The sequence below is a fragment of the Hyla sarda genome, chromosome 2 (genome assembly GCF_029499605.1).
Source record: "Hyla sarda isolate aHylSar1 chromosome 2, aHylSar1.hap1, whole genome shotgun sequence".
Taxonomy (NCBI): domain Eukaryota; kingdom Metazoa; phylum Chordata; class Amphibia; order Anura; family Hylidae; genus Hyla; species Hyla sarda.
In genome coordinates this window covers 370,690,864-370,718,217 of record NC_079190.1, presented here as the reverse complement: position 1 = coordinate 370,718,217, position 27,354 = coordinate 370,690,864, and the positions used below count along the sequence as shown (strand labels likewise).

Below are 27,354 nucleotides of genomic sequence, written 5' to 3'. Positions count from 1 at the left end.
CCACTCCTGCCTGGGAGTGAGGAGAGTGTGACTATTATGACTGTGAGTTGCTTTACAAACATTTAGACACTTGTGTATTGAGGTTATAAATGTTTATATTGGACACTACTGTATGTAGGCAGATAAGTTCCCTATTTTTTCATATACTGTAGTAGGTAATAATATGTAAGCCATTTGACAGCTGCCTACAGACTCCCGCAGCCAGGGGTACTACTATTCCCATAATGCAAAAGACTTGTTTCTATGATGGGAGTAGTAGTTCCCCCGGCTGCAAGAGTTTTCTAGCAACTGTAGTGACTACAGTAGAGCTTGTACTACTACTCCTATCATGTAACAGAGTCTCTACAGGGGCTGAGGGAACGATCGCATGGGGTCTTAGCAATTATAACTTATATATAAACTATGGGAACTATGAGGAACTATGTCAAACCCTGCAGTCAAAACGCGTTGTCTATATGCCAATAAAGCCACTTTTATCAGTTTACTCCTTATGTCCGCGGTTTTAACTTACCATAGTGGTGTTCGTCCTTAGGAAAACACGTTTTGACCTCTCCATTTGAGCCTTCCAAAGGAACCAAGTCTTCTCTGCAAACTCCGTGCATCTACGGAACCGGGTCCTGGCTGCCATGCAACCACTCATGTTTATGAAAAAAAAGGTGTTGAGCTCTGAGCCCAACACATCCAGGTACGTGGGCAATTTACAATGTGAAAACTGCTATTGTGTTGCCCTTGGTAACGGTACAAGGATAGCGCCATCACTGTCTGTTTTTTCTTTCCATATAAACCCTGCAGTTGATATTCATATTCCCCACCAGGAGCAGCTGGCAACAACTGCCCATTCACAGCTCTCGGCGGGGTATTTGAAATTATTCAGTGACATTCAATGCCGTCCACATCCCCAGCAGAAACTGTCCCTCCTAATACTGCTCCCATCATGGAACAGTGCCTCTTTCATGATGGGAGCAGTAGTAGGAACTACTACAGCCAGGTGAACTACTACTCCCATCATAAAAATGAGTCTTTTCCATGACGAGAGTAGTAGTAGCAGCACCGCAGCACTGCAGGTGTCCTGGGCGGCTGTGTAAACTTTAAAAAACAGTACATAGAGGTCTACAACACTGTTATTGACCACGGTTTTGTGCACAGGAAAAAAACAAAAAATGTACAAAGACTTACACAACCAGATACATCTTGTTGTGTAAGTTTCTGTATAGTAGGTCAATGTATATGGTTCTCTATACAGTTGCATATGGTTTTCAATTAGAAAATGTATATGGCAACTGTATAGCAAAATCATGATGTGAATGAACCCTAACTCATAAAGAGGAACATAATAATACAGTATTAACAATAAGAATGGTAGGACATGATTAATATCCCCATAGAGAACAGGTAAGTATTTCAATGCTGATATCACAATAGAATGGAATATCATAAGTATATATTTTATATAGCTTTTTTTTAAAGCTAATCCAGTTCTATGAGTACATTCAGATAGTGAGGATTGGTGGGGATTCGATTCAGTTTTTAGAAATAATATTTATTTAACATTGCAGTAACGTGGGGTTACAAGTAGTAAGGTGGGGTACAAGTAGTTGTTGGGAACAATTTTGTCTCCCAGTCTTTTTTCATCCTGCCCAGGACCTACACTCACTTGGCTTTCCCATGTAGGAAAGTGTAGACACATGTTATTTTATCTGTGTCTTCGTGCAAACTACAAATCACTTTACATCTTTGAGTTACGACATAAAGAGTTATTTTAATTGCAACTCTAAAAATGTAATATATCTTGTTACATGCAGTAAATGTTCACTGCAGTATGCAGGACAAAGTAATAGTACTCGGAAAGTAAGGTTCACTCCCCACTGGGCAGACATTTCCATGAATGCCATTAAGGTGATGTCAGTGGACTTCACTGGGCAGAAAGGGTTGTTGAATCATCTTGTAGAAATGTACTCCATAGGGATTACTCTAGTAAACCCAGAAGAGTTGCATTTGGTTTTAATTCTAATTTATCTTAAGGAAGGAGGAAGTCTTAAATGGGCACTGTCATTTGCAAACAAATAAAAAATAAATAAATACATATATAATGTAGATCTCAACATTAGATGGATATTTGTAATATAGACTGGTTAAAAAGTAGTATATTTTTGGGTGAAAAATGTTGTCTTGTCCCTGCAGCTTTACCTGTGTGTGTTATCTTGGACAAAATACAGGAAGTGTGGGTGGGACAAGTAGGGCTCTGTTCAGGCTCCTGGCTTGTCAATCAGCCTGCTGTGTGAGCCGGGGGCCTGTAACAGAGCCTCAGTGATCAGAACAGTGGCAGTGCCCATTTACATTTATTTAGTCTGTATCACTAATGAGACTCACATTTTCAATAGAGGTGCAAGGCATTGTTGATTATTTCTACAGCAATAGGAATGTCAAAGAACCTATTAAGAGCATTTAGAAAACCTAACAAATCTGATATACCAGTAAGTAATTTTTTTTTCTAAATAATGGACTACAGAAGCATTGACCAATTCCCTCTCGACAACCAACTGAATAAATCAAGAAAAAGACTCCAAGTAAAGACTTCACAAAGTAAATCTCATTGGGACACTGTGTAATATAGTATAATTATGTAATTATCAGGACAATCACCTCTTAAGAGAACATGTCATACTAAAATACTATAAAATGCAGTACAATCTTCAAGCATCATTTATTTATTTAAGGAGAAATGCCAGAATAACTTGTCATTGACTCATGCACACATCTGCTTATTCTGGACTAAGTAGTCATGTGGGCGGTCCTACTCACAGACTGACAGATATTTTTGCGTATAAATGTGTATGTATAGTAGGTATGTAGAGAATTGCCCAAACCTGATTAGGAGCATGCACTTCACTACATTGCTTATTCTGAGCTAAGTACTGTATTTTCTGGCATATAAGACTACTTTTTAACCCAGGAAAATGTTCTGAAAAGTCAGGGATCGTCTTATACGCCGGTAGTCGTCTTATAGAGTGAGTGCTGCAGCCGGCCAGGACGCCCAGGGAATGGATAGAGATAGAGCGGGACACCCGAGTATGGATAGAAAAACAAACATCTTTCAACCGTCCGGCCCACCCTTGTATGTTTCCCTTTACTGTACCTTTTTCTCTGCCTCTCAGATCTTGCTCCTGAGGACTGCAGTTAAGCAGTGCGCATGTGCGAAATCTGAGGCGGCGCAGGCGTGAATGTGCAAGATCGGAGAGGCGGCGCAGGTGCGCATGTGCAAAATCTGGCAGGCAGCACAGGTGTGCATTTGTGAGATCAGAGAGGCAGAGAAGGAGGTACGGTAATAGGATACAAGGGCGGGACAGATGGGTGAAAGAGGCCTGTACCGCTCTGATAGTCTCGGAGAAAGGGAGGGCTGGGCAGACAGGGAGAGCTGACCAATTCAAGTAGGCTTTGTATACAACAACCAGCCAATAACTGGTAAGGTACTGTACATCGCGGTAGAGGGGTAGTCTTATACAGTGAGTATATCCCAAACTCTATATTTTAACTCTAAAAGTTGGGGGTCGTCTTATACGCCCAGTCGTCTTATACACCGAAAAATACGTTAGTTAAGTTGGTGGTCCTTTGTGCTCTTTATATGCACACATATACACACAGCTAGCTGGCAGTCACTGAGAAGGACCACCCACATGACTACTTAGCCCAGAATGAGCTGAGATTGACTTGAATAAATGACAAAGTTATCTGTGAAATTTCCCACAAAATTATAAGTTAATTTGCTCAGCCACTTCTGCTTTATAACAGGACACTTGTAGATTGGATTGTATGTGACAGGTTACTTTTAGGTGAGAGATCATAACTTGACAGATACAGATTTAAAGAAAGTTACCAGGGATGGCATATGTAGGGGTGACATATGGCTTGTGGTCACCCATAACTCTGGCAAATGTTTATTTTCCTGCCATAGCAGTGTAGAAGAAGGGATGTACTGATGGTGGTAGTCTTTATTACCTGGTGCACACCCTGGATAGCGCGTCTGGTGGATAGTAGTTGGGGGTGCCTGCTGGATGGTAGTTGGGGTGCCTGTGGTGTTCTAGGTGCAATGATGTAGCCAGACATACAGTAGATGCAATGAAATAACCAAACACATACTGTATGATGACCTAGTCAGTTGTCTATTTGGCAGAGAGGCCAAGAACAAGGCCTTTCCTTATGCCTCCTCTCAGTTAATGCTGAATGGGCATTTGATAGGGTCAACTGAGAATCCTGAGGGAGGTTTTCTGTTATAAGGGTGTAGAAGATGGCTGAATTAACTGAAAATGGTATAAAAAATACTTAACTTTCCTGAAAAAAAGGCCATACTCACTAGTTTCTGGTACAAAAGCAAGTTCACCATGATTCACCATGAGCAAGATCAGCCACAATTCTGTATGGGCGAGATCGGACAGGTTAAAATATGCTGCATTGATGATACGTACTGCTGGCAGTGGAGATGCAATTTTCAGCAGTGGCGAGTCCAGGTGCCATTGGGGAGTCTTCAGCGTTAGTGGCTAGCTGTAAGTTTCTAGCGCTCAGAACTCCCTGAAAAGGAGAACGCTATAAACTCTGGCGAAGCAAGCCCCCTCCTATAGACTTGCATTGAGGGGCATGGCTGTGACCTCACGAGCGGGGCACAGCCGTGATGTCACAAGCTTCCGGCGCTGCACCCGACACTCTAAACGAATGCCAGGTGCAGCAGGAAGATCTTGTGGATCCCCAGCGGCGGGACTCCGACAATCACTCATCTTATCTCCTGTCCTTTGGATAGACAATAAGATATCTAGGGGCGGAGTACTCCTTTAACTCCATACAACAAATGGAGCAATAACTTTCTGTAGACCTATTTTAAAAAGTACTTGGTAAGATAACTTACTCCCTCTTTCTCTCCAATGCATGTTTGTGCATTAATATTACATCTTGTGCTGTTTGTCTGGGTGCATATGTGTGTAGATATTTGTATTTGTCTCTTAGGTCATTTTAGTCTTTGAACCTCTGCGCTTATAGACAATTGAACGGTATTGCACCACTGCTGCTGTACAACTTGTTCTTTGTTAAATAACAACCTTTGATTTAACTAGAAATAACCTAACACTTCCTTACTGTAACAAACTTCACAGCTTTTATAGGTGTAGTCTGCAGTACACTCTGATGCAATAGGGCACATGACTGGGTATTCTTTGGTAGGATATATACTTGGTGGATGATAGGTAGCTTCATCAATCCTTTACCCTTGAGTGCAGTTGTAATGAAGCTTCCAGAAAACAAGCAAATGGGGTAAGCAAGTGGAAAAGGGGTGCAATAAAACATCACTTTTATTTTATATTAATAAAATATTTAGAGTATGTCTTGTTTTTTTCAGAGAGAATTATTGGCAATAAACATGATATTATACTTGTATTCCTGTGTTTGTGTGTTATTTATAATATAAGTTCCGGGATCTATGTCTCATTATTTCTTAAATAGATCCCACACACTCTGTGTTCGTAGTTCTGAACACATTAACGCTTCATGACCAAGCGATTTTTTAAATTTTTTTTTTGCTCCTCACATTCTAAGACCCATAACTTTTTTTATTTTACCACTGACACAGTTGTATTAGGGCTTCTTACTGTATTTGAGGGACAAGTTGTACATTTCATTACCACACTTTATTGTATCATGTAGTGTTGCTCGCGAATATTCGCAATTCGAATTTTATTCGCGAATATCGCATATTCGCGAATTCGCATATAGCGCTATATATTCGTAATTACGAATATTCGTTTTTTTGTTGTTTTTTTTTCACAGTACACATCACAGTGATCATCCCTCTCTGCTTCCAGCTTATGTGGTGTAAGAAGGCTCTAATACTACTGTGTGAGACTGCTGTGCGAATGTTCGCATATGCGAAAATTTGCATATGCTGATTTTCGCATATGCGAGTTTTCGCTTATGTTAATTTTTTTATATGCTAATTTTCGCATATGTTAATTTTCGCAAACGCAAATATTCGCATATGCGAAAATAGAACGAGAATATTACGAATATGCGAATATTCGCGAATATGACGAATATTCGTCCATATATTCGCGAATATTCGCAAATTCGAATATGGCCTATGCCGCTCAACACTAGTATCATGTAATGTATTAAGGAGCCCTAAAAAAATATATGTATATGTAAATGTGTGTATGTGTGTATATATATATATATATATATATATATATATATATATGAATGTAAATTGCGCAATTTTGTGGGGCAATAATTTTTTCAGGGTTAACAATACAGTAAATCTGACATGCTATATTTATTCTTTTGGTCAGTATTACTTGGGTAATTTTTGTTGTCAACGGGCCACACGGTGATAGTTCATACCCTGGTGGTGTACCGTTAATTGGACACTATCAGAACCCTAGTCAGTGTGGGAGGACTCAGGATTAAGTCTAAAATCCCAAGTAGAATTCTTCAAGTCATTTTTTTTCCCAGTTAAATACCCTATCACACCCAATTAGGACTAACGTTTGTTCCCTCTCCCATTGTGGCTCTGCCCTCACATAGCCACTCCCGTGGCAAAATTGGTCTGCTTAGTCTAAAATGAATGCTCAGGCCTATTTTTGTTCCCAGTCCAGCTCAGTTCTATAGGAACAACAATGGTGCTGTAGAGAATGCATGGAGTGTGTGACGATCTGCATTCCATGCAAAGGAGAGATACAGGGTCCTGTTATAGAGATTGCGCGGTATCCAAGAGGTAAAACCACTATGCTCTTTTTTGGTGAAAAAGTGACAACACTAAATTTTTATGAAACTCATTTAGACTCTTTCAAGAAAACAACTTGAAGGTAGTGTGGCAGGGTTAGCTTTTTTCAGTGGTCAGTGATTTATCAACTGCAATTCTTTTATTTTTTGAATTTTTGCGCAAGCGCTCACATTTTTGCGCTATCTCATGCCAGTCTGAACCACATGTAAAAACTTGTCTGCATCTAAGCTATTTTGCAATTTATGAACAATGTGGACCTCTTTGATAAATGTCTGAGTAATATAAACGATTTGCACCCAGGCAAACAAGGGTAAAATGAATTTGATTTACACAAACAGTGCATTGTTTGCACAGGTAGACATATACACATAACAAAGTTAAATCTCAGCTCCATAATATACATCCATACTTCGTCGTGATGCACACCTATTAGTCCTTTCCTGAATGTATGCTATAAATAACACACAAACATGTACACAATGCAAGTACAATATATTTATAATTGCCAACACTTCCCATTCTCTAAAAAGTAAGTTACCAAAACAAGAGAATGTGAGGTTTCATTTTCTTTTATCACTGAATAAAGAAGACACTCTAAATATTTTATTATTATAAAATACATTCTATTTGCCGCCCTTTTCCATTTAGCCATATCCCTTGTTTTCTGACAGTTGTAAGGAAAAACACACTCCTAAAATGCTTTGCTAAGGGGATATTTACTGCTTGACATGTTACATGTGACATTAAATGTAATACTCACAAAAGCTGAGCTGCATTTTCCTTTCACAGGTAGCAGGTAAGTAGATGACATGATAGCCACGAAGCCTTAGGTACGGCCCACAGCCCATGCAGGTACCAGGAATGTATAGAGTTACTTCTAAATCTTCTCCTGCTCTGTAATGACTTTCTTAAAGGAAAGAAGAGATAGTTTCATATGCCTTAGACAGGACTGGAAAGGACATTTGTTATATAGACCACAACTGTTCAGGTTTTTCCATATTTTACTCCAGTATTTTAATCTATGTGTTTATATTCTGTAATAAAGTTGATGTGATTTTGTTAGTAAACTCCTGACTGGGCTTGATTTTGTAGGTAGGTTTTGGTTGTCAATTACCAGTAATCATTATGTGGCATGTAACATCTGTTTGGCATAATGGAGATGTACATTTATTTATTGAGAAACTTACTGATCCAATATCACATATCTGAGAGAGGAAAAAGTATTTGAATCTTTGCTTACAGTATCTGGTATGACCTCCTTGTGCAAAAACTGCATCCAAATGTAACTTGTTGATTAGTTCTGCACATCGGTTTGGTGGAATTTTAGCCCATTCCCTCAACCAAACAGCTTCAATTGTGTTATGTGTTTTTAGTTTGCGGCAAAGAAAAGGTAGATGATCCAGCAGTTCCTTAAAACTTCAATGTTTTATTGCAGACATTTAAAACTGTAAGAAGTACATAACATCCTGCTAAGCTAGACATTCAGGTAAATGTGCTCGAAACGCGTCCATTTGCAGTGTGTTACCATCTTGGTGGTGTGATGTTTTGTATTTCTTACAGTTTTAAATGTCTTGCAATAAAACATTGAAGTTTTAAGGAACTGCTGGATCATCTACCTTTTCTATGGCGCAAACGTATGAAGCCGGGCCAGGCGTGCAGACCAAAGAGAGGTGAGCTGAAGATTTTTGGCACTTTTTCATTATATGTGTTTTTAGTGCCTGTGCCTCAGCTTCCTTAGCCAGGAGACCAAAGGTCTTTCTCAGCCCTCTGGTTGCCACAGCTACCATCCGCACATGTGGTCGCTATTGCATCTAGGGTTAACTGCTAGGATCAGATGAAGCTCTAGTCATGGAGCCCAACAACACATGACAGCCTGCTTCCCCCCCCTAAGCTAGACATTCAGGTACATGCAAATGCAGGGAGGGGTTAAATAAAATTGAGGAGCTAGTGCAGAAACAACTCAAACACAGCAAAGAGTGGCAGACTGCCTGAATATATATATATATATATATATATATATATATATATATATATATATGTATATATATATTACCTGAGAACATTAAAGCCTCCTGATTGGCCTGGGCATTGTCACCGCAATGCAGGATACATCAGTGTTTTAGGGTTAATCTGGCTTGGCCTTTTCAAGTGTATTTAAGGAATTTTTTTACCTTGTAACCTGGATGTGACAGTACATTTGCCTTTTCAGCTTATCTGAGATTTCTGCTTGTTTGGCCGGTATAGCCAGTATCCAGTTTGCTATTCATGATCTGCTACTAGTTTGCACTTGTCTTTGTATTTTTTTCTGTATGAGTCATTTTTATTCTCTACACGTAAATGATTTGCATGAAACAACATGACTAACATGACCCAACATAGCCCCTTAAGGACCAAGACAATTAAGCCTGTACCCCCCCTTAAAGAACAAGCCAGTTTTTTCAAATCGGAGATTTATGACTTTATTAGAAAATAACTCTGGTAATGTGTTACCAATCACAACAATTCAGACATTTTTGTCACAAGTTGTACTACATGTGCATAGTAAAATGAAGCCAATATCATTTGTTGTTTTTTCTTTACAATGCAAAAAATCTGGACATTTTCAAGAAAAGCATTTTCTAAAGTATTTACCTAGATCAAAAGTGAATACTTTGAGTGCTTTTTGTGTGGCTGGAATTGTAACAAAGTCAGAGAAAAATATAGAAATTAGCTTTTTCCCCCCCAAAAAATGCATCATTTGTGGGACATATTTTTTGTACAGTGCTATTTGTTCTATGTTCAGCAGTACCCCCACTTGGGCCATGTATGGTTGCTTTGCTACATGGTGGGACCCTTAAAGGGTTACTCCGGCCCTAAGACATCTTATCCCCTATCCAAAGGATAGGGGATAAGATGTCTGACCGCGGGGGTCCCGCCGCTGGGGACCCCCACAATCTTGCATTCGACACCCATGGCCTTCAAGACACCTCCCATAGCAGGACTTGCATAGCAGGAGTGGGGCGAGATGTCACACGGGGCGGAGTCGTGACGTCACGATACTCCGGCCCCCTGGTCGGAACCCAGCAGTTTGTGAGCTGGCAGCGTGGCGTGCAGCTCAAAAAGGTGGCTTCCAAATGCAAGATTGCGGGGTCCCCAGCGACGGGATAGGGGATAAGATGTCTTAGGGCCGGAGTACCCCTTCAAGGAAAGGATTGCCATTTGGATTTCAGGACATCATTATAAAAATTATAGGTCCCACTCAATGCCTGCAAATGATTGAAACTGGCACAATCGTACTGCCCCTTTTTAAAAATTACACCCCTAAAGTATGCACTTGGGTTTGTAGTGTTTTCGAGGTCTTTTTGTGTTGATTGTATTAGCATAAATCAGAGTAAAATATTTAAATAAGAAATTTTTTTCACCTATGCGTAATTTGTGGGATAACTTTTTTTTTATACTAGCTTCTGAAATGAATGAAATGCACCACAAATTTTATTACGCTGCTTGTCCCATGTTAGGCAGTACCCCCGTTTAGGCCATATTTGGTTGCTTGGCCACATGGTGGGACCCAAAAGGAGAGGAGCCCCATTTGGCTTCAAGGATATCATGATACAAACTATAGGCCATACGTCATGCTTGCAAAGCATTCTAGGTGTCAGAACAATACCGCACCCCCAGAAGTGACCCCATTTTCAAAGCTACACCTAGTATTCACCTAGGGCAGAAGTGAGTACGTTTATTGTTTGGCTGGAATAATTTCAGAGTCAGTGGAAATTTGCTTTTTATTTTTTACTAATGCTTTACTTATGGGTTACATTTTTGGTACATCGCTTCTGAAATGGAGGAAATGTTCCCCATAATATATCACGCTGTTCATCCCGGGCTGGGCAGTACCTATATTTGGTTGCCTGACCGCCTGGTAGGAATTAGGCTTTCAGGACATCATTATATTAATTATAGACCCCACTCCATGCCTGCAAAGGATCAAAGCTGGCAGAACCATACCACCCCCCCCCCTCAGGCGACCCCATGTGGACCGCAAGATTTTTAGCTCAGAAACAAATATGTATTAGCTGGACCAGGGACCACTCTGATCGGGGGGGGGGGGGGGGGTATCAGGAAAAAGCAAATATATTAAACAAATTCTTCTCACATGTATTGACTGAGGAAAATTAAATGCCAGATGAAATACAGAGAGATAAGGTAAATTCCCCAGTACAGGTCACCTGTCTAACCCAGGAAGAAGTACAGTGCCGCCTACAAAAAAGAAAAATAGACAAATCACCAGGTCCAGATGGAATTCACCCCATGTTCTAAAGGAACTAAGTAATGTAATAGACAGACCCCTATTTTTTATATTCATGGACTCTATAGAAACAGGGACTGTTCCCCAGGACTGGCGCATGGCAAATGTGGTGCCAATATTTAAAAAGGGGTCAAAAGGTGACCCTGGGAATTATAGACCTGTTAGTTTAACCTCTGTTGTATGTAAATTGTTTGAGGGTTTTCTAAGAGATGCTAATTTGGAGTATCTTGATGAAAATAAATGTATGACCCCATATCAGCATGGCTTTATGAGGGATCAGTCCTCTAAAACTAACCTGATCAGCTTTTATGTGGAAGTGAGCTCCAGACTGGACCAGGGGGAATCGCTGGATGTCATATAGCTGGATTTTTCCAAAGCATTTGATACGATTCCACGTAAATGATTGGTGCATAAAATGAGAAGGATTGGGTTGGGGGCGAATGTGTGTAAGTGGGTAAGTAACTGACTCATTGATAGGAAACAGAGGGTGGTTATTAATGGTACTTATTCTGATTGGGTGACTGTTACTAGTGGGGTACCACAGGGGTCTGTCTTGGGTCATGCCCTATTTAATATATTCACTAATGACCTTGTAGAGGGGTTGAATAGTAAAGTAGAAATCTTTGCAGATGATACTAAACTCTGTAAAGCGGTAAACACTATAGAGGACAGTGGACTGTTAAAAATGGATCTTGATAGGTTGGAGGTTTGGGCTGAGAAGTGGCAGATGAGGTTCAACACTGATAAATGTAAAGTTATGCATATGGGGGAAGAATAATCCGGGCTGGGATTATGTATTAAATGGGAGCACACTTGGGACTACTGAAGTGGAAAAGAATTTAGGAGTCTTAGTTAATAGTAAATTTAGCTGTAGTGACTAGTGTCGGGCAATTGCTGCCAAGGCAAATAAAATCATGGTGTGCATCAATAGGGGCATAGATGCCCATGACAAGGAAATTATTATACCACTGTACAAATCACTAGTCAGACCACACATAGAATACCATTTACAGTACTGGGCACCAATGTACAAGAAAGATATAGTGGAGCTGGAGGGGGTTCAAAGACGGGCAACCAGGGTAATATGGGGAATGGGAGGACTACAGGACCCAGAAAGGTTATCAGTATTAGGGTTATTTCATTTCGAAAAAAGAAGGCTTAGGGGAGACCTAATAACTATGTATAAATATATCAGGGGACCGTACAGAGATCTCTCCCATGATCAATTTATACCCAGGACTGTATCTATAACAAGGGGGCATGCTCTACGTCTAGAGGAAAGAAGGTTTCTACACGAGCACAGACGGGGGTTCTTTACTGTAAGAGCAGTGAGACTGTGGAATTCTCTCTCGGAGGAGGTAGTCATGGTGAACTCTGTAAAAAAGTTCAAAAGGGGTCTGGATGCATTTTTGGAGAATAATAACATTGCTGGTTATGTATACTATATTTATAGGGACAGAACGTTGATCCAGGGATTTATTCTGACTGCCATATTTCGGGAAGGAATTTTTACCTCTGGTATGAGAGTTTTTTGCCTTTCTTTGGATCAACTCACTAGGGACTCATTAGAGTTATAAGTTGAACTTGATGGACTCTGGTCTTTTTTCAACCTTATGAACTATGTTACTATGTTACTTGGTCGGCTAGCAGTGACGCAAAGCTGTCTATGAAGTTGAAGTTCCTGATGGATATTAATCCGTCATGTGGGAATAAGCACCTGCACACGACAAATTTATCCTTATTTGGGCATGAAAAAAAATTATGATTTTTTTTTAAATTATTTTGTTGGGGGTGGGGTCTACATTCATACTCATTTGTGCAGTATGTTAGTGGTGTCCGTTGGCGTCATGTCAAAAAAGGGATGCCAATGTATACTGTAGCATACTCATTCATTTTGGTGCCCTGAACAGTGTCATCTATTAGGGCTCCCTTTCACTTGTATACACAAATTTGGCAGGACAAAATAGCACAGCAGACTATGCTATGGTATATGTACTATTAAATTAGCATATGCTAGCGAGAACGGCTCTAACAGAGCCAATAGCTGACTTTGTTCAGGCCACATAAATGAATGGAGCTGCTACAGTATACGTAGGCATCACTTTTTTGACGTGATGCTGACAGATACATATAACATACTGCAGAAAGGCTGTATGAACAGGGCCTTTGTAAAATAACATTTAATAAGGGTAGGGTCACACGGAGCACTGCTGGCAGTCACAAGAGCGAGCTCACTGCTGTGGCTGGGTTATTCAGTGTTTCTGCTCCTGAATGCAGGTGGGAAATTTGCCGATAAGAGCTACCCAGCCGCAGCAGTGAGCTTGCACCTGTGACTACCGGCGGTGCATCGGCTGTGTAAAATAAGGTACGGATGCTACCTGCTACCCTACCCTTTATGTATTTTAATTTTTTATTATTTTAATTTAATAAATGTATATTTTATTTTGTTTTACACTTAACTTTTTTAATGCTTTAGAATACTTAGTATTCCAAAGCATTTGAGTAGTATGCTGTCTGTCAGTTTTAGCCTGATAGGCAGCATATCAGGATGTCCTAATCCCGACAGTTACCTGAGGCAGACCTAGAGGGCCTTTTTCAGGCCCCCCAGCTGCCCGAGTAAGCCGCAGCACCCCGCAATCATTACAGGGTTCTGCAACTTTTTACCATTTCTTGGCAAAAAGTCCACAACAGCCCACATTTATTAAATAACATCATCTATATATCATAAAACATCTTACCAGGGAAAAGCCATTTTAAGCAATGCAATAATAGGAGGAGGGGAACTTGAAGGCAGCTCGACTTCTGGTCTCCTACTTTGTCCTTGGTCGTTCAGCACCTAACCCAAGGGAGCCTCATACAGAGACTACCTTCCCTTTGGGTTCTTACCTTAGGGATTTAAACCCCAATCAACTAAGTACCGTCCGTAATCCACCATTCAATTGACTCTGCTGTTCTGACTCCTTTGCTAAAGTGCCTCCAAATCCCCCGATAGCATCTTCCACAACAACCGAGTGGGACACCATACACTCAGCCATCCACCCACAAATGTCCACTCTACAGCATCCCTGATAGAAACGGTCCACAAATCAATTAAAATGGCGTTCAGATGAACCCAAATGGACAAGGGAAAATCCGACAATGCCACATCTAAATCCACATGCTGGACCACCAGGCCCTCATTATGGTCCACAGCATGACCCGCCGCTCTGTTATCCCGGGCCTGTGCTCTATTCAAATATATGTATGCAGTGGTCATGTAGATATACATGATGGTATCAGAGAAGCAAAGTAAGCAAAGACTAGTGGGGACCACCAGTGTACCAGTGCTAAGGCAGAGGACCAATGTTTTTTTATTTTAATATGTTCCCTGCTGTTATGCTAATATCTTTTAACTCTATGAAAGAACAATGGAAAGAAGAGCCCATCAATATTTACTACCTTCAGGAATTTAATCCTCTGGGTTTTTGCATACCATCCAGAGTTTTAAACTGTATATCTGGAGTGGAGGTAAGTGCATAAACTTCAGCTTGGAACAACCATGTATCTACATGACTATGCTAGATGACCTTGGCCTGGGCAATCATTCTTATATAATAGGAGGAGGAAGAGACCCTCTTCCATATTAATTAGATTTTCAATATAAATGTGTCTGTACAGCTTCAGTATTCAGTAAAGTGAAGAAACGATCCTATGGCGGCGCTCACCCGTGTGGCAGAAATGGATGTCATAAGCCGATGGTAAGTAAAGACATACTTTATTTTCAACATAAAACGGGACTACGCGTTATGAAGGGACACGCTCCCCTCTTCCTCAGGTCCAATCCTTCAAGGATTGGACCTGAGGAAGAGGGGAGCGTGTCCCTTCGTAACGCGTAGTCCCGTTTTATGTTGAAAATAAAGTATGTCTTTACTTACCATCGGCTTATGATATCCATTTCTGCCACACGGGTGAGCGCCGCTATTGGATCGTTTCTTCACCTTACTGAATGCTCCACGTAGACCGTCCTGCCAGACGGGAGGATCCAGGCAGCACACCGTGACCATTGACCCACACCAGTTGGGCTCCTGAAGCAGCTATAGATGTTAGGCTCTAAGCATAACATCACCAGGTGAGCACATTCTCTTTTTTTGTGAGCACCCCCCTGTTGGTTGGGAGTAACGGCACAGAGACGGGTGCATTGTCCTTCTTTTGTTTTTCATATTCCACTGTACAGCTTCAGTAACATAGTTCACTACATATTATTTAAAGTGTTACTGTTTAAAAAATGTCAAAAGTTTTGATCAGCCTGAGTCTCCCTGCTGAGACCCCATTGATTGTTAGATATAGGTGGGGAAAAGCATCTGATCAAACTCAATGTAGCAAATGAGCTTCATTATAAGTCTATGGAGCCCAACTATTGCAATCCGATGGACTGCACGCTGGGCCAGGGAGTGAAGGGTGCCAGTACACTCTTTTCTTGCATATATATATAGAGAGAGATTGGTGAGGGTTGCAGCACTGAGACCCAACTGATCAAAACTTTTGACAAGTCAGGATTACAAGTCAAAAGTTTTTCCCAATGACAGTAACAGTTTAAATCACACTTTATTTATGTGAAAAAAATGTGTCTGTAAGGGAACAATCCACTTTTATGTAATATGTAAATGAGCTGTAAGTGCCCATTGATCAGGCCGGATGGGGGCAAGTGCTCCATATGTCCTCTATTGTCCTAGCCCTATGCCTCCACCTTTCACTCAATTGATCCACTGAACTCTAGGTTACCTTTTGTCTGAAGAGAATAAGGAAGTTTCTTGAGCCAAGTCCAAGAGAATGTTTGAAAAAGGTAAACACTTCCTCTTTATAAACATCATGGTCACTTTGTGTCTGCATTACACATGATAATACAATAATTGTGATATTCAATCCATTTATCAATAATGATGTATGGTCAGATAAATTCAAGAGGAAACAGTTTTTTCAGGTACTTTAGTTCTTGTAATTGTAATACAATATTGTTCTTAAGTCCAATTATCTAATGTTAATATATGAATATATTTCGTAATAGTATATATCTAGGATAATGTATAGTACTTACCTTGTTTAGCGTTGCAGAACCTTTGGTCATGTGACCATGATAATCTCCTCTATGGTATGTTGGAGGTCCTTGGGTCACGTGTTACCCAAAAATCTTTGTAATGGTGATTGACATCAGTAATGGACCAATTAGCACTAGTCCAGCCCCTGTCCATATAAGGTAGCTGTAGCCAATTATCGCTCTCTTGGGTGGCTGCTCTCGTGGATGCCGAACTAGCAGGACGGATCTACGCAACTTTCAAAGACACGCTATGCCTCAAAAACCTACCGACATTAGCAGAACCAAAACCGTGAGTTCTAATCTACCCCCGCTAAAGCTAGCGTGACTACTGGACTGCAACTAATCCCCTAAATCCAGTGGAACAGCGCATAATACTTAAAGACTCTAAATTGCTAAAGTCCCAACCTTTGTAAATCTCCAGAGAGAGCACTTTAATGTATAGAGACTGTTCCGTTATTGAAGCTTGCAGAAAATATTCAGTAAAAGTTATACCTGTTATCAGAAAACTCTCTGGTTGTGGACATTCTATTTTTCTCTACCTCCCTATCGCTCTTGGGAAAGGTGGCGGTAGGACAAGCATTACTGAGGAGCCCTCACCCTGGCGTCACAAATAGCAAGGGTTAACAAGCACCCTTTAACTACCGCACAGCTACACTCCCCATACCCTACATCCCCCAGGCTATCACAATACAACAAACTGAAGAGTTGCACATCATGGATTCCAATTAACTGAAATCACCACTTGGTATGTTCCTTTTCAAAAACCTTCTAAAGCAAAAGTTGCAATGGAAAGTCTCAAAACAGCATCTGAGACAAACTATGTGACAAATGTACACCACAAAACTAGGGTAAAGACAATGATAAATTCCCCCCAACATATAAGAGATGTGTTGGCAAACCAGTGAACATTTTGGCAGGACTGGCAACCAGCCCACTTGCATGGTTTTCTCCCGACTATTCTTTATCAGAAAATGCTGTAGAAGAACGAATAAGGCATTTTGAATTTCAACTGTCCGCTCCTTTGGTGTCTGGGTGACAATCTGCCACCATGGGAGAAATAGCTGTTAGACGAAAAATCTTTGGTCAGTTTTAGGCTATTTTATCACTTGTTATGGTTTCTGTGTACAAGTGAAATCATAGAGTATTACAAGCTCAGTCACATGATGGTTTCCACCAAGTCAAAATGGGTATGTTTTCAGTCAACTCAATGCCTACAGCACTATTTTTCCTGTCAAATCTTCTAAGAATGCTGACTAATCATAGGCGTGCGCAGCCTATTGCATTAGGGTGTACACCCTAAAGCACAAACTCACTCCGCGCACGCGTGTGTGTGTTTATGTATATAGATATATATATATATATATATATATATATATATATATATATATACATACATACACACACATAGCATAGTGTAGGAGGATTGGATCCAGGGCCGGTTTTAGGCTTAGCATGGCCCTGGGCAAAATCAGAAGTGGCGTCCCAAAAGTTGTAATAGTGCACTAATCAGATTAGCACATTTTTGGTCACTTCAAATACCATAAAAAATATCTAAATAGCAAAAAAAAAATAAAAAAAAAAATGGGACCGATAAAAACTACAAATCACAGCGCTGAAAATGACCCTCATACATCCCCATATACAGAAAAATAAAAGTGCTATAGGGGTCAGAATAGTACAATTTTATATTTTTATATTCACATTAGGTTGGCAGCATATTTCCCCACATTAGGTTGGCAGTATAAATCTCCCACATTAGGATGGAAATCTATTTCCCCCACATTAGGTTGGCAGTATAGTTCGCCCACATTAGGTTAGTAGTACAGTTCCCCCACATTAGGTTGGCAGTATAGTTCCCCCACATTAGGTTGGCAGTACAGTTCCCCCACATTAGGTAGGCAGTATAGTTTGCCCACATTAGATGCAATATAGTTCCCCCACATTAGGTGCAGTACAGTTCCCCCACATTAGGTGCAATATAGTTCCCCCACATTAGGTGCAGTATAGTTATAATTGTAGGGAGGAGGGCAAGTCTAGACATTACCATGAGGCTTACGGGACTAATTCTACCCCTGATCTTACATTTGCCAAGGGGTTCAATGGGCGGAGCCAAAGGGTTGTCAAAATTAGGTTTTGCCTAGAGTGTCAAAAATCCATGCACCAGCCCTGACTAGACCTCCCACTTGTGTGTATGTTTGCTGGTGTTTATAGGGATGCATTTGATGTAGATTTGAAAAAAATTGTAAGTTGAATGGTAAAACTCATGTTTTTCTTTACTTGGCAAACAGAAGAACGCTTTTACTATAAGATGGTGGCACAGAGGGGGGAATATTCCAAATATTTTTTTTTGCACCAGATTGGTTGAAAAAGTGATGCGGCACCCAGCAAGCTTGGAGCAGCGTGCACGTTGTAGTTTTGGGTCTGCAGCTGACCCAAAACTAGAACTCCCAGCATGTTGCACCATAATCTAAATTGTACTCCTATATAGTGCAAGATGTGTGGAGTTGTAGTTTTGGTCACCATAGATTGTATCAGGGCATGCTGGGAATTGTAGTTGGTAACTGCACCTCCCAGCATTGCATTCCTTCAAGGAATGCAATGCTGGGATTTTCAGTTACCAACTACAATTCCCAGCATGCCCTGATACAATATATGGTGACCAAAACTACAACTCCCATTATGTTGCACTATACTATAATATAGGTTATATGGTGCTACATGCTGGGGGAGCTGTAGTTTCGGTTCAGCTGCAGAGATATAGGCTGGAATCTGGATCAAGGAAACTTCTTGATCCAGATTCCAGCCTATATCTCTGCAGCTGAACCGAAACTACAGCTCCCCCCCAGCATGTAGCACCATATAACCTATATTATAGTATAGTGCAACATAATGGGAGTTGTAGTTTTGGGTCAGCTGCAAAACCATAAGCTGTATCAGGGCATGCTGGGCATTACAGATAGTAACTGCAACTCCCAGCATGTCCTGATACAATCTTGGTCTGCTCTGCAGCTGTCACAAAATTATTGCATTGCTTCCCCAGGACTCAGGAGTATAGTGCAACATAATGTGAGTTGTAGTTTTGGGTCAGCTGCAAAACCATAGACTGTATCAGGCTGATACAGCCTATGGTTTTGCCGCTGACCCAAAACTAATTTTGGGACAGCTGCAGAGCGGACCGAGATTGTATCAGGGCATGCTGGGAGTTGCAGTTAATACTAACTGTAATGCCCAGCATACTCTGATACTATCAGAGCATGCTGGGCGTTACAGTAGTAACTGCAACTCCCAGCATGCAACTCCCAGTATGCCCTGACCACACCGCACATGCCCAGGCTCACAGCTCAGGACTACATTCCCATCATGTATGATTGTGACTGTCTATTATATGTAGCCTACATATAATAGACAATAATACATGATGGGGATGTAGTCCTGAGCTGTGAGCCTACATAATGTAGACTCCAGAGCTGGGGCCCGGGCTTCTCCTGTCTTGGAAGCGGGCCTGTCCTTGCCCTGGCAGCGGGCCTCTCCTGTGCGGGCTCTCCATACACAGTGCGCGCCTGCGGGCTCCAGGCAATGCGCACTATGGGGGGGGGGTTGGTTGACGTTGGTGATGTCGGGCGGGTGATGTCGGGGATGTCAGGTGGGGCTGGGGTTTAGTATTGAGAAAAAAATAAAGTCCTGCAGCAGCGGTGCCTGTGCACACCCGGCACACCCTGTGCGCACGCCTATGTGACTAATGCTCCTAATGGACAATGGTGACAGTGTGAACATAGCTTTACAACAGCCTTTGGACTTTAGAAAAGTGTTGAGTCTAAGGTGTAGGTTTTTTTGATCTCCTAAGAGTGGCCTCAATACTAAAACTATATCAGGATCCCAAAGAGGTCATCAACGCATCAATGTCACATCTCCTGTGGTGGGTATGTTCTTGTTGTTCTACTTTAGGCCACTTCGGGTGTTCTGACTCTCCTTTTGCAAGGTTCCCAGTGCACCATAGGTGTAGTGCAGGATGGATTTCAGCCAGTGGTAATGGGCATGCCACTTAAAAGGGACAGAACCTGTGGGCTGGCAGGTGGGGGCTTCTTTACTTGGCTCTGAAAAGCAAATGCTATTACAGTCTTTAGCATATATCTTCACAGATAAAAAGAACAACCATTCTGACCCAGCCTTACCATGGATTGGCCAGATTTTAGGTGACAATGACAACTATATTTGGGGCCCAGGTTTTTACCATCAACTCTCACATAAAGGTTGTTTGATTGATCATGTTTTCTTTTGCATTATCCAGACAAATGAATGTTACATAACTGGGGCAGAGATGACACCAGGACACACTATGTGAGCTAGGCAAGGCAGCAGAGGTAGTGCTATGCTCTGGGAAATGAGCTTTTGGAACCCTTGGCTCCTGGCATTAATGTGAATGTTTAAAAAAAATGCCACCTACCTAAACATTGTTTAGACCAAGTACACCCGTTCATTGCAGCTGTATTTCAGTTATACAGTAAAATCTCACCTTAGTGGATACCTCCGAATAGGGGACACCTGCCAATTGTGGACAGTTTATAATTGCATGGCAGAGTCCCATAAGACATGAATTTGCACCCTCCGAATAGGCGGACATTACCAATAGCGGACGCGGACATACCCAGTAGGGAACAAAACACTACCATTAGGGGACAAAACACTTCCAATTGGGGACAACCAGGCTTATGTGCCGGCCCTACCTTGGAGGTACAGCCAATACCCCAGTAGGGGGCCCAGGCCATCGCTGCACCCCCATGCAGAAGCCCCAGCACAGAAGCAGAAGACCAATGTTTAAACAGTGGTCTCCTGCTTCTGTACGTCCGCCAGCCACATCACTCACCCCCTCCCTGATCCCCCATGCCACTTTATCCCCTTGTGCCAAATCATCCTTCCCTTTATTACCCACTGTGCCACATAATTTCCTCTTGATCCCCCCTGTGCTTTTTAATTCCCCCTTCATTGCCCTCTATGCAAATTCCCCACCCCCTCTTTACCACCCCCTGTGCTATTTTATTCCCCCTTTATCCACCTGTGCCACTTCATAAAGGGAGGGGAGTGATGCATTTACACAGAGGATTAAGAAGGGGGAATGAAATGGCACGGGAAGGGGTATCAAGGGGAAATTATATGGCACAGGGGGTAAGGGGGAAGGATAATTTGGCACAATGCATGTAGGAATAAGATGGCACAGGGTATCAAAGGGGGTATGGAATGATACAGGGGGGTGATAAGGGGAGATTAATCGACACTCGGAGATTGTACTGTAAAATTGCTTTTTATTGTGTTTTATAGGTAATTACACTTTGGAGTGAGTACAGTACAGTATTCTGTTATTTAGGAAGAATTTTGAGCCTTTTTCCCAATAAGGGACATCTCTCAATAGCAGACACTTTTTTATTCCCTGTGAGCGTCCGCTATTGGGAGAATCTACTTTTTCTGGATAATGCATCCACTGGAACTCTGCAAAAAAGGAGGAGTTTGAGAAATATGACAAAGAGTATATGGCGAAGACTTGAATAAAAAATCTCCCAAATCACAATCCAGCCACATATGTGGAATGTTCTGCAAAAATTTGATCTGCTGAGACCTAAGATCGTGATGTCAGATACCACAGAAAACCTTCAGAAGCATTATTGGGTCCATGAATCAGGATTGTTTGGGTACCAAGAGGAGGACTGGTACAGTATTAGGTATTAATAATATGGCTGTGTACTAGTACTTGCCAGCCAGCCAAAACCAGCTTTCTTGCAACTAACATATTTGCATTGACGATTTAAGGAAAGGCTGTTATGATGAAACTTTCCTGAAAACCTGACTGCTTCCTGCTACTACAACTTCCTCATATAGGATTGGTCAATCCAGATATTTCATCAGTAGGTCATAATGCATTCCCAGGATCTTGTCAATGATCTCATAGCAGCTGGAACCATAGTCACCAAGAAAACAATTGGTAACACACTATGCCACGAAGGACTGAAATTCAACCAATTTTACCAATTGTTTTCTTGGTGACTATGCCACCAGCAGCATTGAGATCATTGACAAGATCCTCCCATGTAGTTCTGGGCATATTACTCACGGTTCTCATAATTATTAAAACTCCACGAGGTCAAATCTTGCATGGATCCCCCGACTAAGGGAGAGGGACAGTTAGTTTGTGTTTGTGCGTCTTTACCGCTACCTGTATAAAAGACAAATGCCCACATTTATCATTGTAGGTGTAAGTGAAGCATTTTTTACACCCTTTTTGTGTGTGCTGATAATGTGTAGGAGCACCAAATGTATTAAATGGTCACAGAGCATTTGATACATTTTGTGCAGGTAAACATTTTCTGAAATTTCTCTCTTCACATACACTAAAAAGCTACGCCAGGTCTGGGATGGTGTAGTTTTAGACACTTTCAGTGGCTTTGCGCCTTTTTTGCGCCTTTTTACAAAAAGGCGCAGTTCATAAATTTCAGTCCATGGCATACGCTGAATTGAAAAGCAAGTACTGCTACTCCAAAACATCTGGAATGACTAAAATATTCTACCACCAAAAGGGGCAAAATAACACACAGTGCACCAAAATAGCGCCTTTTGTACGGAGAAAAAAAGGTGTAAACTCATTGATAAATGTCGGCCAAAAATCTTTCAGATTGATAGGGGATGAAATGTCAATAGATTTATAACTTACCTTAAATGCTTTTTTCTGGACTGTCAGTGGCCAATGTACAAAATGTACAAAATTTTTGGTTGCCACTAAGTTTGCTGCTTTAGTTTTTATAGTGGCAATTTGTCAGTAGCATCATCCACACTTACCTGCTGGCAGGGCTGGCATCAGAAATTTTGGGGCCCCTTACACAGCTTGTAGTCTGCCCCCCCCCCCCCCCCCCTGTGGCACACACTGGATTTTATCTTAGTATCGGGCTTAGAAACATAAAATAATATCACCACTCTATATTATTTCTGGAGTGACTAAATAATACCACCATACTGTAAGGAAATAAAAGCCACTATACACAGACCAGTATTACTAATAACACCACAATACAAGGGACATATAATTCTGCCACACCATGACCACTACCATTACCACTAACACTGCTATATTGTTACTGAATAAAAACCACTATACAAAAGATCAATAACCCCTATATAGAGGTAGATTTGAGCTGTACACAGGTGCTGCAGACCTTATAAGTGATTAAGGTACATACTCACGGGGGCGTCTTCTCTGATCAGAGTCATTCACTTTTCTCTTTCTTCTCCATCTGTCCTGGGTCATCATGAAGATTTCTCCCGATCACAACTCGACTTCACCGAATCTGCCAGACAAACATTTTAGGCTTCTCGCTACAGCAAAATTCTCAACTCTATACAAACCACCTATATGTATTACACTGCCCCAAATAGTATTAGATCCCTCTGAGCAGCTGTATAGTATTAGGTCCCAACATTGTCCCTATAGATTAGCAGGCCCAAACATTGCCCCCATAGGGTATTATGCCCCTCACATTACCCCATAGTATATTATGCCCCTCACATTGCCCTCCATTGTATATTATCCCCCTCATATTGCCGCCATCGTATATTATCCCCTCATAGCATGAAAAAAAGTAATCACTCACCTTTCCTTTGTTTCCCTGCAGCTGCTGACGCTCCTCTTCTCTCTGCTTCCTGTACGGACAGCCTCTTTGATAAGCCGCTGCCACACAGGAAGCCGGGGCTGGAGTGACAGGATGAAGCTGCTGGCTCCTTCCTGTCACTCCATATTGAATGTGGTGTGCATCTTAATGGCGCACACAGTGCTGCTGGGCAGGAGCAGTGATGAAAGAAGCGCTGTGTGAACTGCACTTTTTCTTTTTCTCTTTTGAAAGCAGCAATAGAATATGGGGGTGGGTGGGGGGGGGGGGGGGGGGTGATGGACCAGCCTGGCAGGGGCAGAGATTTCTTTCAGGGGATGGAGCTGCATCCCTATATAGAGAGATGCAGCCTATACCTGGCGCCAGGGGCGAACACGGACAGCAGAGGGCCCCTGTGCAAAGAATGTGCCTGGGCCCCCACTTCTCCTCTCCCCCCCCCCAAAAAAAGAGTACTATGCCATAAAATTGCACTGCAACTCACATTAATCTGCATTAGGTAGGCACCAGTTCCCGCACATTAGGTAGCATAGTTTCCCCACATTAGGTAGCGTAGCATAAATTCCCCACATTAGGTCGTGTAGCATAAATTCCCCACATTAGGTAGGGTAGCATAAATTCCCCACATTAGGTAGCGTAGCAAAAATTCCCCACATATGGTAGCGTAGCATAAATTCCCCACATTAGGTAGTGTATATATATCCCCCACATTAGGTGTAGTGTATATAAATTCCCCACATTAGGTGTAGCGTAGCATAAAATCCCCACATAAGGTAGCATAACATAAATTCCCCATATTAGGTAGTGTAGCATAAATTCCCCACATTAGGTAGTTTATATAAACTCCCCACATTAGGTAGTGTATATAAATCCCCAACATTAGGTAGTGTAGCATAAATTCCCCACATTAGGAATCACCCCCCCCCAAAAGACACACACAAAAGTCTGGTTGCCCCGTCTTATGTCCCCCGGTAGGGCCAGCCCGGTGTTTGAGGGGGCCGGCCGCCTTTTCAAATGATTCTGACTGATTGACTGACTGTATGTTGTCAGTCAATCAGTCAACGAGCAGTGTACAGGGGCGGGCCCCCAGCGGTCAGTGAGTGACAGACACAGTCACTAACTGACAAGCTAAAAAAAAAAAAAGGACAGGGCCCCCCTCAAGCTCCGGGCCCCTTAAAAGTGTGTGGGTTGTACCCCCCTGATGGCGGCCCTGCCTGCTGGTACTACTTGTTAGTACAAGTAACACTGATCAAAGTGGTCTTTACATTATCTCCCCAGGTGCCACCGTCCTTAAGATATTGCTAAAAATCCAAATAGGTAAATTAGGCTATTGGTGTACTTGGTGCGTTCACTAGTCCTAAGGTGCACTGCACTTGTTCTTCTTTCCTTACTCCCGCACCCTGGTGAATAGTCATGTGTTCAATCTTCTGAACGTTACCGCTATTCGCTGAGGTTCCGCACATCTGAGATATCCAGCCCTTAGTGACTCTCAGCACATAGCGGCTAGGTGCAAAAGAACATAGGAACATTTATTAGGGGGCGCAAAAAGGATTGGCTGATAAGAAGAACCAGTGCACCTCGAAGCCTCATTAACATATTTGGATTTTTAACGATATCTCGAGAATAGCGGCACCTAGGAAGATAAAGGCAAACAACCCTCACTTACAAGCAGCACCAGCAGGTTAGAGCAGGTGATGCTGCAGACAGATTTGCTTTAACTCAGTATTCTCATGGAACGTGTGAAGTGTTGAAACAGTACCCAGAGACAAATAGCAATAGGAAGCTATAGACAGGTGTCACACATAAAATTTTCAGCCGCATTTCTCTAGAGCTCCTGGAGGGCTGTTGATTAATAAATGGATTGCTATGGGTGGCAGACACCTTGACAAAAAGAAGGATAAAGCTCTGCTGCAACCCCTCACCTCATCTCACGCCATTACAGCGTATTTTCAAGCTCCAAACAGGCGGAATGGACTGGGCACGGGAGGCCGCAGCTGCCTCTTCAGCCTCCGACGCAGCAGGTACCCACCTCCTCCTCACAGGAGCTGCGCGCTAGAGACTCCAGGGGAACTCCCTCTACCCTATGGGTCCCTCAGCCACCGGCAGGTACCCTCTCTCATAGACACAAGGAGTTACACCACCTAACACTCCCATTGACGGGCGCCACTGCCCGCAACATGGCGGACTGCCCTCCCTCCATGGTCCCACCTCTGCAAAACTCTCCTGTGCTCTCCTCGCAAGCCTCGGCACCTTTCCCTTCCAATCAGACTCCCCCTGTTGTAGAGGTTTGTCAATCATCCCAACCTCCCGCTGCAGCTGTACCTCAAAGAGATGATATGGCTGCATGCAGAGCTGTAGCTAGCTCTTTTTAGTCCTAAGGCGAGAACAGAAAATTGTCCCCCCCATGTTGGCTTGGGGCTCCCCTTGGGAAAAAAATTAGCGGGACACCCTTACAGAATCATTTTTTTAAAATATGTTTCCTAATCAGATTACAGTACGTTTTAATGCAGTGACTCACAAATGACATATTCCCTGATCAGAGTCATTCTCTTTTTTTTTTTTTTTTTTTTTCTTCCCCATCTGGTCCAGGACATCATGATAATCTGTTACAGCCAAAACTCTTGGCCAGAACCCGCAACACAAACATATTTTTCACGTTATCTTGCCTTTTTCCCCACAAATGACTCCAGCCTCCTCCAAACACAATGGGGGTATGCATGAAAAGTGAAGGAGGTACACGTCTTTTTACTCCATTCATTCACATGGTGGAAACTGTGTACCTGCTCCAAATTTATTACATGTGTAGAGCATGTGATAAATCTAGCCCAGATCACATTTATCTGTGGCTTTATGTGTGACTTTTAACCCGTTCGACAAAATGTGCAACTTTTTAATAATGCTGTCCACAGTCAGTTTCTAAGCCAACTGAGGACTGGTGTAGAATTGTGCCCAAATAAGCGTAATTGTGCCAAAATATGCGACAAACTAAAAAGACTCAAATCATAAATTCCTGACCACTGCATGCAGAGGCGGCTCTAGACTTTCTGAGGCCTTAGGCAAAAATAAATCTGAGGCCCCCCAAGCGCGATAAAAAAGAAGAAAAAAAGTTACAAAAAAAAAAGTTTCCGCAGGGCTCCCCTGCCGAGGTCGACGAGCAAAAAAAAAAAATGGTAAAAATGATTTAAAAAACCTGCAATGCACTATATCTATTTATCAGTGGGTATGTAGTTTAAAGTACTGTTTTATACAGCAACTCACAAATGACGTCTTCTCTAATTTGAGTCGTTGCCTTCTCTTCTCCATTTGGTCTTGGCCATCATCACGATTTCTTCCACCCATAATTCTTCACCGTTAAACCTGCAAAACAAACCTATTAGGCTCCGGCTCCTCACTTTTTTTTTTACATGGGTGACAGAGGGGTGTAGAGGAGTGTACATGGGTGACAGAGGAGTGTACATGGATGAAAGAGGGGTGTAGAGGATGGAACAGAGGGGTGCAGAGGAGTGTACATGGGTGACAGAGGGGTGTAGAGGAGTTTACATGGGTGACAGAGGGGTGTAGAGGAGTGTTCATGGGTGACAGAGGG

At 42.1% G+C, this 27,354-nt stretch overlaps 1 protein-coding gene across 3 annotated transcripts in view; it reads right to left on the bottom strand.

The window, feature by feature from the left end:
- Nucleotides 1-27,097, bottom strand: part of LOC130357969 (myeloperoxidase-like) — a 68,010-nt gene extending 40,913 nt beyond the window's left edge. The window contains exons 1-4 of one of the 3 annotated variants that reach the window (XM_056560757.1): nt 27,027-27,047; nt 23,346-23,453; nt 7,524-7,670; nt 4,352-4,411 (exon numbers count right to left, since the gene is read on the bottom strand). The gene's annotated coding sequence lies outside the window, so the exon portion shown is untranslated. Of the gene's footprint in view, nt 1-4,351; nt 4,503-7,523; nt 7,671-23,345; nt 23,454-27,026 lie in introns of those variants that run through there. The other 2 variants (XM_056560756.1, XM_056560758.1) reach the window with 2 other exon arrangements.
- Nucleotides 27,098-27,354: the final 257 nt, after the last annotated feature.